The 10,891-nt window shown below is 44.6% G+C and overlaps 1 pseudogene; it reads left to right on the forward strand.

Annotated features, from left to right (window-relative positions):
• Positions 1-5,331: 5,331 nt before the first annotated feature.
• LOC128297857 (uncharacterized) lies at positions 5,332-5,880 on the forward strand (annotated as a pseudogene).
• The last annotated feature ends 5,011 nt before the right edge of the window (positions 5,881-10,891 follow it).

Below are 10,891 nucleotides of genomic sequence, written 5' to 3' on the forward strand. Positions count from 1 at the left end.
TTTGTGGAGATTCAACAATTCTCAGCCTATTCAAACATACGAGTTAAAAACAGTAACCTATGGCTTGGCTCCTTGCGCGTTCCTAGCCACACGCGCATTAGTACAGCTTGCCGATGATGAAAAGGATGCACACCCCAAAGCCATTGCAGCCATAAAGCAGAACTTGTATGTTGATGATTTGCTAGCAGGAGCCGACAGTGTTGCAGAAGCAATAGAATTACGAGAGCAATTGTGTGCTCATATTAAAAAAGGTGGATTTTGTTTTCGAAAATGGTGCTCAAATTCTATAAAGGTGTTAGAAGATCTTCCTTCTACACTTCGTGGTACGCAATCTGCCTTACGCTTCGAGGAAGAAGAGAGCATAAAGACATTGGGAATTTGTTGGGAGCCCGAAGCTGATATTTTTCGAATCAACATTGCCGTTGAAAACAAATCCAGTGTTCACACCAAGCGCAGTATGTTATCCGCCATAGCCCAGCTTTACGATCCTCTCGGTCTTATAACGCCAGTGACCATACGTGCAAAAATCCTGGACTGGACTAGCCTGGACTGGGACGTGCCAGTTCCAACACTGCAATCGCGCAACTATAATCAATGAAATACGTGCTAAATATTACATCCCACGTATACGATCAGGATACAATCAAGTCCGAAAAGCATGTCAATACTGCAAAATTGATTTAGCACGGTCAGAGCCACCAGCAATGGGAGACATACCACATCAGAGACTTGCAGTTTATCAACGTTCGTTTTCATATACTGGGATAGATTACTTTGGCCCTATATCAGTGGTTGTTGGAAGGCGAGTAGAAAAACTCTGGGGGGTTATATTTACATGTCTAACTACCCGAGCCATCCATCTTGAAGTTGAACACAAGCTCATGCATCCTAGCCATAAAAAGATTCATAGCAAGAAGAGGAACGTCTTTGGAATTCATAAGTGACTTAGGCACTGATTTTATTTGAACTTCACGAGAGCTTGCTGCTGCTGCCAAGGAGATTGACCAAAATGTCTTGATGAAAAAATTCTGCACCGCTGAAATTCGCTATAGAACGAATCTGAAAAACGTCCCTGATAAGTAAAGTTTATTAATATTGTGTTAAGGCTAAACTAAGAAACCAGTATCATTGAAATTTATAACATGTATTCACAAACGTAAGTAATAAACAAACATTTAACTAACACTAACTAAGTTAATAAAATGCAATAATACGGAATCATCCAAAGAAGAGAACATCGTGCACAAGTCAAAAGCACAGGCAAGCAATTTCCTCAAATTGAACTTTAGCGCAACAAAGAAAAATCACGCCGTTTAAGCGATCAATGCGAGGGCAGATAGCGACCTGATAAACGTCAGGGATTGGCACCGAATCTTAATAAAGAAGGAAAACGCTGCGCTAGTGGTTGACGGAATCACATTTAACATGTGGGAAAACCTGAATGACAGTTGCACAGATGCGCTAATAAAAGATATTAACACCATCTGGAGAAAGGGATAGATAACGAAAACAATCAGAAGAGCAAAGATTATAGAGATCCCTAAACCAGGCAAAGGTCAGGAAGCGATAGGTAATTATACAGCGGTTTTAGAGCAAGTCAACCAAACGGTAGAAAAGTACAGGATACTCTCAGAAACAACTTTTGGTTTCAGGAAGAATAAATCTACAACCAGCGCCGTGAATGTGCTAACCAACATGATTCAATGCAATAGCAGAAACAAAAAGATCACAGGGGATATTTTCATCGACATAAAATGTGCCTACAATGGGGTCTGCATAAAAAACCCGTTTGAGTCACTCAGGGCATGCTACCTACCGGAGGAAATAGTTACCTGGATAGGCAACTGCCTCAGACGAAGAATAATTGAGGTCAGCACGAGCGAGGGAACAATTACAAGAGTCATAAAAAATGGTCTTCCACATGGTGATGTGCTATCACCCACGCTTTTAAATCTTTTTACACGAAACATTCATGAAATGAACGACACCAAAATAAAAATTACCCAATATGCAGACGATATAGTCTTAATGGAATCGGGGATATCCTGGAGGCATGTCGAAGATAAACTCCGCCGCTCGGTTAAAATACTGACAGAAAAAATTATAGAGCTTGAGTTGGAGATCAATGGGGACAAATGCTCCATGATGTGTTTCCCCAAACCCGAGCCCAAAATCCATATACAAATAGGGTCTACCAAAATTCCATTAAAGAATTCATATAAATTTCTCGGGATCACCATCGACCAAAGACTCAAATTCAATGATCACCTAAAAAACATGGCACAGAAAGCGAACAACAGGCTGAACATCATGAAAATGGTGTGATCCAAGAACCAAAATATAAATCCAGAAAAGGCCATACAACTACACAGGGCATTAATAAGGGGCAGTGCAGAATATGGAATATCTCTGAGCGGAAATGCGAACAAGGCGTTTTTTCAATAGATGAAAAAGATCGCAAACCAGTCACTGAGGAAAGCAACAGGGTACCCAAGAACTACCCCTCTAAACACCCTTATGGCAATATCCACCGAAATGCCATTTGAAATAAGGACACAGTACCTGATGAACAAGGAACTGGCAAAAGAGTTCGCACACGCTTCTTTGATTCGAAACATCATATGTAAACAATTACGATCAACAACATCGTTGTAAACAACAGCTCAAGCCAAAGCATAACAGGTGGGCTGATAATTGTTGGCCTATGATGGTAAAACAATTTTTTTACATTTTTTTTAAATTCAACATGTTTTGCTCCAAGTCTGATACACCGATTATAGCGGTCTTTCAATTTTCGATACCATTTTTGAAGTAGTATTTATCCTTTACCGCAAAAAGGCCAAAGTTTCGTCGATCACCTCTTCATCCGAGGAAAATTTCTTCCCAACGAGCATCCTTTTGAGATCCGATAAAAGGAAGTAATCGCTGGGAGCCATCTCTGGGGAATACAATGCGGGGGGAAGTAATTCGTAGCCTAATTCATGATTTTTTGCTATTGATTATACTGATTTGTGGCGTTTCAAGATTGATACAAACTAAAAATAATATGGATTTAGATCTTCTAGCACGATCTATGTGTTAGGCCAAACAATTATCAGCCGACCTGTTACATTAAAAATAAAGATATCTTCCACTTTATAAACCATTATCAGTTCAATGATGCAAAGTGCAGCGAATTTAAAATAAAGATAAACGCCAGCATCAAAAACATGACCATGACCAAGGACAACCAAACAGGACCATGACCATTAAGGAGACAGCAGCGTCGTTTAAACTAAAGAAACCAGTATCAATATGCACAACGGAACTGATAGCGATCGACAAAGCTTGAGAAATGGCTCTGGAAAAGAGGCTAAAATTCAATGGATCCCTAGCCACGTTGGCGTCAAAGGTACAAGTACGAATCTAATCATAAACAATAAACTCCACCAAAAACATGCTCTATGGATCCTGAAAAAAACAGAAGAAGAGACAAATAAATGGTTCAAGGAAACGTGCGTAACTAAAGGGATTTTTTTACAAATACCAAGAACAGTTAGAAAACAAACTATGGCACAACAAGATGAACCTCACAGCTAAAGATATCAAGACCATCAACAGACTAATAGCTGGGCACGAAACTACTGGCTAAGCATAATGAAAATAATCCAGCAAGACAACTGCGTGAGCTGCTGTGTGCCAGAGACAGCTACTCACAAGTTGATTCGCGTGAAGTACAACCAAAACTCCCTGGACTCGTTGATCGGGACAGTCAACACGGTCCGAGACGATGGTGTGATCGGTGCTGTGCCATGGTGTAGCAGAGCTGCAGGCACCGCGACGGGAGGCGGGAAATCGACAAACCTAGGTTTAGGCGCGTTTCGTTGTTATGGCAGCGCTGTTGGTGGTAGACACCAGGTGTAGTGTTGCAGCAGTGTTCGAAGATTGAGCATTGGTATAGAGCAATTCATATCGCACAATCCGTACAAGGTTAAAATCGCTACCGAAAGGATCTGGTAATTATTTTTGAATTTTGTTAAAACGGCCAGTCCGTATCGATTTATTTTACCTCGTTTTACCATGTAGTCAGTCCTAGCGACGGTGGTTTGGTCCGGATGAGATTTCCTGATTTCGGTCCTATCACGTGAAGACTAGCGCCGCTACCAAAAGACACGAAACATTGGATCATTACCCGACAAACAATCGGAGAGTGAATTACAAGCCAGGGGGGTAATGGGGCCAAGAAATCTTGAACATACATTGCGTCACGACGAGTAAATACGAGAGGCCGTTGAATGTGTGCGTCAGCAAACGGCGGTTTTGATGAGTGAACACAGTTGTATGCGTGTTCGAATCCTTGCCGTCCCCAACCAGCAATTGGACCACACCCATCCATTTTTTATTCGGATCTCTCGTTCTGGCCTACACGCGACGCGAGATAAAAAATCGAACACACAGGTGATACACACGCAAAATCACGGTACGCGATCCACGCCCTCCATCGCGCTTATACGGATATCGCAACGCACCAACACATTCAAAGCGACCGACCGACAACGCGTGTGTCGACAGGTACCTGTGTACTGTGCTCGCGTCTGCCGACCTAGAGTCAAATTTTGTCCTTGCAGCTTACGCGCCTTGCAGCTCAGCATATTCGGCTTGTTGCGTCCAGCAACAAAGGTCGCGTCCAGCGACCGCTTCTCGACAGCCAAGCCGACACAAATAGTTTCTCTTAACACTTTTTATTCTTAGATGAATGTGGTAAATAGGGGGTGGAATGCGTGGTTAAAAAAACTTCTATCCTTTGCCTAAGCTGGTATCGAAAAAGACCCTAGCTGTCCCTGCGCGCTGCTTTTATCGGCATTCTCTCCCGTTTTCCCAGAACGGGAATACGTGAGAAGAGCGCACGATCCTGCTACGCGAGCGCCACCTAGCGTAAACCTACTGAACGGGCTGCTGTTGGTTCAAATGAACCGTTGCTCGCAACACTGGACCCCGGTGTTTTGAACTGTCAAAACACCATCTCGTGGTTCGATGTCAACAACAGCTATTTTCACTGCCGGGCGCTCTAAAACCTTTCCGTTTGCCAATTTTACGTGTACTCGCCGTATTTCTCCGTCTTTCGAAGGTACCGTCCGTACCACGCGTCCCTTCGGCCAGCATCCGCGCGGGAGGTTGTCGTCCACAATCAAGACTAGATCGTCTTCCTTCAAGGTTCGCTGCGTCTGGAACCACTTACTTCGTCTGGTAAGAGTCGGTAGATATGAGGCGACCCATCTGCGCCAGAAAACGTTCGCGTAAGCCTGTGATGCTTTCCAGTTGTTTCGTAGGCAAGCTGCTGAATCGTCTAAGATGCTTAGAGGTTTGGTCCCAGCCGACGATCCTAAAATAAAGTGGTTTGGAGTCAATGGTGCTTCTTCTTCATTTTCTACCGGAACCTGTGTAAGCGGTCTCGAGTTTACAATCATTTCGACCTCTATCAACCAGTTTGTAAACACCGCATCAGATGGAGTACGTGTAAAACGCATGTTGTTCAGCGTGTGCTTCACGGTTTGCACTAATCTCTCCCATGCCCCGCCAAAATGTGGGGCAGCCGGCGGGTTGAAGTTCCATTTCGTGTCCGGAAGGTGCATTACTTCAATCAGCTCGTTGGTGTTTATCTTGGCTATGGCTTCCTTCAGTTCTCGATTTGCACCTATCAAGTTGGTACCCTTATCCGAGTAGATCTCCAATGGGGTACCGCGCCGGGCGATGAAGTTTCTTAACGCGATTATGCAGGAGCTGGTTGACAGGCTGGATGCCACTTCGATGTGTATCGCTCGGATGGTTAAGCAGGTGAACAATACACCCCAGCGCTTTTCCTGTCTCCGTCCAACAGCGACGAGGAATGGTCCGAAGTAGTCGATTCCCGTAAATGAGAATGGTCTACAGAATGGAGAAAGACGGGCGGCGGGAAGCCCACTCATCATTGGCACCGTAGGTGTAGCGTTACGGATCTTGCACGTTGCGCAGTTGTTCCGTATCCTATGGCAAGCGCTTCTCAAAGCCGGAACGTCGAATTTTTGTCGTACTTCGTTCATCACGGTTTGATGATTTGCATGTTGGTACCGTCGATGATAATCATCGATAATCAGGTCCGTGAGGTGACCGGTTTTCGGCAGGATGATGGGCCGTTTCATTTCGTCACTGATGTGCTGGCAAGCATCGATGCGTCCGTGTAGCCGTATGACTCCATCTTCATCCAGGTAAGGGCTTCGCCTAAAAAGAGGACTACTTTTCTTAAGATTAATTCTTTTCGTTTTAGTGTCCGCCAGCCCCTCTTGCAGGATCCTATACTCATCTGGGTATTCCTGATACTGGGCTTGTATTAGAACTGTGCGTTCTGCTTGTTGCAACTCCAAGTGCGTTAGAGGTCCCTTGATACGCAACGCTTTTGGTTGGCGTGCGTTATTTATGAAACGCCAAACGTACGCAACTGCCCGTTGCAATCTTCTCCAGCGGGAAAATCGTTCGATGCTGATTACAGGATGCACAACCTGGTGAACTGTGATGGTTTGACGCATTTCTTCATCAGTCGATTGAACCTTCAGTGTCGGCATGTCCCACTCATCCTCGGGTTTCACTAAGAAACTAGGACCGTTAAACCAGTGGGTGAAAGTAGTGTGTGGGTCAAGGTTTGACCATTTTGTGCCCTCATCGGCGACGTTTAAAGTTGTAGGTACCCAATGCCACTCATTTAACGTAGAATTTTCCAAAATCTCTCCTACTCTGTGAGCTACATATATACTGTAGCGTCTATGGTCTGAATTGAGCCAACATAGCACATCTTTTGAATCCGTCCATAGGAATCGGCGATGAATTGGGATTCTATGTGCCTTCTCAATGATTTTAGCCAGACGTATGCCTAAAACGGCTGCTTGAAGTTCTAAACGAGGGATGGATATATACTTCAGAGGAGCTACTCTCGTTTTTCCACCGATTAAGGCTACTTCGCGTTGACCATTTGACTCGATTCTAAAATATGCAACTGCAGCATACCCATCTTTGCCAGCATCGACGAATACATGTAATTGAGTGGTACAACTACTAAGGTCGGTGGTGATACGGTAACATCTTGGCACTGAAAGCTTTTGAAGCTCAGGTAGGCATGCGAGCCATTTCTTCCATTTGCATTCCAAGTTAGTAGGAATTTTCTCATCCCATCCTGTACCGGCGCGCCACACTTCTTGAAGCAACACTTTTAGAAACAGCATGAAGGCTCCGATCAAGCCAAGTGGATCGAAAATTGTCATTAGCACGCTTAAGAGTTGTCGCTTGGTTGGTATTATTTCTCCCTGTAAGACCTCTTGTCCTTTATTCGGCAATTTAAACTGGAAGGTGTCACTATGAGCATCCCACCACATGCCAAGTACTTTTTGCGTTGCAATTGATTGGTCTAGCGTCATATCTTTCATACGGTTTCCGTTACCTCCAACGGCTTGTAAAATTTCATTTTTGTTAGCCATCCAATTGTGTAGTTTAAAACCGCCTTGCGACTGGATGTAAGTTACTTCTTTCGCTAGCTTTATAGCTTCATCTAGTGTTTCTACACTTGTTAACATATCGTCGACGTAATGATCTGCTTTAATGCATTCGACGGCTAGGGGGAATTGTTCTGCATATCTATCAGCGTTTGCATTTTTTACGAATTGCGCGCAGCTGGGCGAACACGCTGCCCCAAAAGTCATTCTTTTTCTCTTGATCTGTGAGTTTTCTGATATAACCTTTCTTCACATGATCGGCTAATATCTGATCCATCTTTATTTTAATGTAAGTCTCCTTTTCCATTCGGCGTTCTAAACAGGTAAGTCGTTTCAAAGCCATCGAGCGATTATTGGGTAATTTGACATCATCGTAACGCCATAACAACGCGGTAACGTATCTTTCATTTACAAGTTTAGTGTTGTTTGTAAGTATTGCTATTGCTCTTTCTTCATTTTTAGAATTGGTACTCACGTGTTGCCTGTTGTACGGATCGTCAAGTGCAAAACCTCCTTTAAGTGCGGCGTCGATCTTCGTATCGATATTTTGGCATTCGCATATTTCAATCGAGTGGGCGGCTACTACCTTTGCGTTATTTGAAACTACCTGTGGAGAAATACTTCCGGAAATTGTCCATCCCAATCGAGTTTTTGTGGCGATGGGTTCATTTGCGGATCCTTCGACAGTCTTTAGTGGTACGGTAATGTGGTAATTATTCATACCTATCAGGAGCTTCGGTGGTGTATCTCGGTACGATGACAAAGGGAGTGATGACAGGTGTTTGTAGGCTGCTCGTAGTTCATTCGGTTTAATCCGCTGTGCCGGCAAACCCAGTCGATGTACTGTCCGTACGGGTATCTCATACACGTGATCGTTGCCCCTGATGCCTGATATTCCAATACTCACATCCATTGACTTATTTTCATACCGATGCTGTCCTCCGGTCCACTTCAGGCAGAGCGGCCGCAAGGTTCCCGACACTCCAAGCTCTTCCATTAGCGAATGCTCCATTAACGAAACTGAGGCGCCTTCGTCCAGCAAGGCTACCGTGTGTATCGTTTTATCTCCTGCGTGTAGCACGACTGGTACGTGTCTGAGCAGGACATCACTTTCCGCTGTGGTAGAGTGAGAGAAATTAGTGATTGCTTTACCTGAGACCGAATTAGAATTATGCAGCGTTGGATGGTGTCGCGCTGTACAATTGTCCTTTGCACAGACGCGGGATTCACGACACGGGTTCCGATGCCTTTTAAGACAATGTTTGCACCACGAGTTTTGTCTTATCAGGTTCCAGCGTTCCGTCACACTCATTTTGTTGTATGCATCACAATCAGCTGGGTTTCTGCATCCTTTGTCACAGGCACATCGTTGGTCTGGTTTCGGTTGTACCACGTGCGTGTTAACGCGCTTACGGCTTTCGGTGCTGGGGGAGGGAGGTGTTACATGAAGCGCTCCTTTTTTTATTATTTTAATCCACTTTCCGAACTCCTGTAACGTAGTCTGCGAAGTAGTTGCGCAGTGTATGCCCCATTGCAGTCGAACGAACGGTGGAAGCCGATCGACTAACTCCTGCAGCAAAGGTCCATCGAAACGATTTTCAACATCACTAGACCTTAGCGTTGCGCATATTTCTTCTACCGAAATAGCAAAGTCGATTAACGTGTCCAGTTTATCGCCCTTTGGAGGCGTTTGGCGTCTTACCTGGTCCAACAGGGTACTCACCACGATCTCTGGCCGACCGTACATCGATTTTAAAGTTTCGAGAACTTCTTTGAGGTTATCCTTTTCCCGAAGGCGGCACTGCACTGCTTTTAGCGCCTTGCCTTTTAACGCTTGTTGAAGGCGTATCGTATTTTCTCCATCGGTGAATCCGCAAAGCCGTGTAGTTTCGTTGTAACACGATTCAAACATAAGCCACTCGTCGGGATTGCCTGAGAATAAAGGCAATTTTCCTTTCACTGCCTGTCGGGTGGCAATTTGGCTCCTGCTAAGACCCTCATCATCGAACATAGAAAAAGGTTGTCGACCACTGGAACCACGTGCTTCGGCGCCATTGCTTTTCTCCATTCGCTGCACGAAGCTCCCTAACACCGATTCGAGCCGTTCTACGATACTAGGCTCCTCTCTCCGTTGATCGCGGCTCGACTCAAGCTCTTCCATCAGCCTATGGAAGCAGCGGCTGATTTCCTCGAGCTTAGCATTAGGTGTTTGTGCATCCGAATGCGCCACATGGTTTGGTGATGACGTAGCGGTTATCGGCATCGCACTTGCGGCAGGCTCCTCACTTCCTCGGGACACTTCTTCGTCGTGCGTTATTGCCGCGGGTTGGGCAAAATACACTGTCGGTGTGGCGATCGTAGACTCGTTGAATCCCTTTCTACCGACCACTGGTGTGCTAGGAGTGCACAAATTACATATCCATTCACGGCTGTGAACGGATTCGTCCTCGTTCACGCATTCGAGGTGATAATATCGGCAGCACTTATCACATGCGACGGCGTCATCCAAGTTCGCGCCATTGCAAATACTGCAAACTTGATCCATATTCTCTCACTCGCTTAACACTGCACTTCACTAACACTGTCTTTCTCTTGGAGTCCTTCCAACGAAGCCACGTGAAGATTCGATGTCCTACCGAAGACGTCACGCGTGGTTAGGAAATAGCGTAATTAATTCGCGAAGTGATTTATAACGTTTAATAAAAGTTTTTTTAAATTGTTGCGTCCAGCAACAAAGGTCGCGTCCAGCGACCGCTTCTCGACAGCCAAGCCGACACAAATAGTTTCTCTTAACACTTTTTATTCTTAGATGAATGTGGTAAATAGGGGGTGGAATGCGTGGTTAAAAAAACTTCTATCCTTTGCCTAAGCTGGTATCGAAAAAGACCCTAGCTGTCCCTGCGCGCTGCTTTTATCGGCATTCTCTCCCGTTTTCCCAGAACGGGAATACGTGAGAAGAGCGCACGATCCTGCTACGCGAGCGCCACCTAGCGTAAACCTACTGAACGGGCTGCTGTTGGTTCAAATGAACCGTTGCTCGCAACACGGCTCGAAGCCCACATATTCAACCTCTCATTTAAAGCGTCTAACTGACTGGAGTGTGTGGATTTCTGCATTTAATCGTACTTAAATTATTATTTATTTATAAACCATCGGTTGTAAAGTATTGGCAACACTTTAACTAAACAATTGGAACACTTTTTCCTAAGATATTTGAAGGACAAGCGCACAAATTCAATGATCAAAACTAGGTATAATTTGATACATTCGAAGACATTGCTTTGTGGCGATCGGTAACACACGGGAGTATTTAACAATAGCAGGAAAAGTTTAAGTGTTAGATACATACATTGTTCTACAAAGTGGTTAAGAATAAGAAATGTAGTTTTTCT

This window comes from Anopheles moucheti, chromosome 2 (genome assembly GCF_943734755.1).
Source record: "Anopheles moucheti chromosome 2, idAnoMoucSN_F20_07, whole genome shotgun sequence".
In the NCBI taxonomy this organism is placed as follows: domain Eukaryota; kingdom Metazoa; phylum Arthropoda; class Insecta; order Diptera; family Culicidae; genus Anopheles; species Anopheles moucheti.